The sequence below is a fragment of the Crocodylus porosus genome, unplaced genomic scaffold, assembly GCF_001723895.1.
Source record: "Crocodylus porosus isolate Cpor-Errol unplaced genomic scaffold, CroPor_comp1, whole genome shotgun sequence".
NCBI classification, from domain to species: Eukaryota; Metazoa; Chordata; order Crocodylia; family Crocodylidae; genus Crocodylus; species Crocodylus porosus.
The window spans coordinates 11957641-11960722 of NW_017728924.1; positions in this window are offsets into that span (position 1 = coordinate 11957641).

The following is a 3082-nucleotide window of genomic DNA, read 5'->3' on the forward strand; positions in this document are numbered from 1 at the left end:
AGATTGAAGGCTTTTTTGAAGTCAATATATGACATCAATCTCTTCTTCCTTGTCCAGGTGATAGGTCACCTGGTCATAAAAGGAAATGAGATCGGTCAAGTAAGACCTACCCACAACAAACCCGTGCTGGCTATCCCTCAGGATGTTGGCGTTGGCCAGTCCATTAAGGATGGCCTCTTTAATAAACTTTTCTAAGACCTTCCCCGGGATAGAGGTCAGGCTGATAGGAATATAGTTTGCCAGATCCACTTTCCTCCCTTTCTTGAAGATAGGCATGACATTGGCCTTCTTCCAGTCTTCGCACACTTCACTAGAGCACCAGGAGTTCTCGAAGATCTGTGCCAGGGGCTGGGCTATGATGCTCACCAGCTTCTTGAGTACCCTGGGGTGCAGATTGTCTGGGCCGGCTGACTTGAAGGTGTCCAGCCTCTCCAGGTGTTCCTTCATGAGGCCAGCATTGATGGAGGGCAGGGGATCTCCCTCACCTGGACCTGCCTGTCCCATAGCAGGCACGGGTGTCCCATGGGACTGATGAAAGACTGACGCAAAGTACCTATTTAATAGGTTGGCTTTTTCCTGGGTGTCAGTTGTCAGTTGTCCCACCTGGTTTAGCAGGGGTCCAATGTTGCCCTTGCTTTTCCTTCGGCTCCCCACATATCTTCATTTGCTCCATTTCAGTCTATTTACCTGGTTCATCAAAATTAAGCAATTGACTGGGTAATGAAAGAGCAAGAAGGCTGCTTTTCCTCTTCCAACATATTCGTTAAAATGAGTTATTAGAGGATGCGCTGTACTGCTTTTAAAATCTTGAAGGACAAGGTGACATTAAAATATCACTACAGTCACTAACTACAGATAATACTTTGTTTGCTATATAATTACTTATTGTGTACAGATACAGTATATTTTCATGGCTAGCATGAAGAATTTAGTGTGTTTAGTTATAAAACAACATGTTTTAACCAATGAGAACCAACCTTTCTTCCCACTTATCCACATCTGAGTTTGAACCCAGCTTAAGAAACTTCACTGCTGTACTGTATGTAGGCTGAATGCCTTGTATCTTCTTACACACAGCTAGAACACTGGCTACTCTCTGCAGAGATAGACTCAGGATACCAATCCTTTAAGCATCTGAACTGATTTCCAAAACCCCTAGGAGTAACACTTGGTTAGGAATGGAAATCAAATATAAGGCCTTGGCTGTGCTCATAAAATAGCCTATCTAGACAAACTAGGGCAAACCCCTAATGCAAGTGGTTTCCCTTTGCATCAGTAAGTTCTTGACTTGAGCTAAACTGTTATAACTAAGGAGTCCAATGGTCCAAGTGTGTCTAAAATAGGAATTTGTTCTGGTTTGACTAGATCAACATTTAAATATCACTGTATTTGGAGTGAATCATCCAGGAACTATACAGAGCTAATGAGGGTGTAAAGTTTCCCAGCAGTGTGAAGTTTCTTAGGTTCAACACTGGGATTCTCATGCCATGGATACTATCAATGTCACAGCTGGAGGAGAGGAGGAGAATATGGTATAAATATGGAAGCAGCAAGTTGGGTGAGAAATACATCGTTAAAAGAGGTTCCCCATACTGGCTTTATAACCCTTTGGGTGCTGAGCTTAAAGTATATGTGTACTTCTGAGCCACCTACTCCAACAAGTATCTGAAGCAAAACCCTGTCTGTCCAATCTATCCCTGTTAGAGTAACAGCATGTTCAGAAGTACAGTCCCCATTAGGCTGTCCTCTGTGGATTGTAATAGAGAGGCCATTAGCAAGGCAGTGTGAGTTGGTTTGGGTGAAATTAGAACCTCCCCTCAGCCTCTGAGCTCTGGTAAGAAGGGATGGCGAAGTTCAGTTCAAAATCCTGGTGGAATCCTGGATGTACTGAAGTCAATAGCAAAACTACCACTGAAAGTGGCAGGACTTGGACTTCACTCCCTATGTTTCCACAAGCAAGTGTACCACTTGCCCCGCCTTTGATGGCTGGAAACACCAGAATGTAAAGATCCAGCTTCCTTTCTGGCCCCCCAGTGCCTCTCTCTGCATGTCTTCCCTTTGGCTAACAATCTCCCAGGCTCCTCCAGGATTTATCTTTTTCAAAACCAACAGGCTGCACTTTTCACTTTACCCTTTCCCACCCTGGGTCCAACTCCCACCTACAGTTTATTGCTGGGAATAAAAAGAGAGGAACCGAACTAGGGTTTCCTGGCCATCTGGAATAGCCTATGCTTTCCACCCCGTTTGTAAACCCAGGATCCCATGGACCCATTATAGCAACAGACTGACAGATGATGAGAATGAACATGCGTGGCACTCCCACCACCCGTGAAAGGCCGTGGGAAAGCACATCACATTAGCAATCAGGGTGAGAAACTCACACCACCCACCAGATAAAACAAATTCACATCTCAGGTCCTTTGGCTTCAGGACGGCTCTGTCACGTTCTCTCTGTTGGTATCACACACTGCAGGGGAGCAGCCACTGCTTTGGGAATGGTATCAGCCTCTGCACTCATTGCACTGAACAAGAAGTGCTCAGCCATCTCTGTGCTTTGCTCCTCTCCCAACCCCAGTCAGTACATCAGAGTCTAGTACTGAACACCCACCCATGAAGCTTGGAGATCTGGGCATAGTTTGCACTGAAGATTTGCCACCCCTAGCTGGCATAGCTAGACTGGAACACCTTTAGTATTGATGCAATCTGACCACCTACATCTCTTTCACTGGGAGAGATGCTGGGGAAGACAGGGCTGCTTACGAAGGAACGCTGCATCTCCACTAGGTGCTTTGCTGGGCTAGATGTCTCCACACCACTACTTCAGCCTAAGCCCTGGCATACAGAGAAACTCCTAATGATGGAGCATGCCACCAATCATTCCTGCCAAGTGAGAGTCTTGTCAGGCAGAGGCCTCCATGCAGACCATGAGCTGCCCAAACTATATGCTATAAGGGCTGATCTGGCAACTGGACAGAGTGTAGAACTCCCTCCTCCCTCTTGCATTTCTACACACTTTGTAAGAAACAAGCTGTCATGAAAAGGCAGTCCTGAGTCTAGAGTGCCCCCGCATAGAGACAGGGCT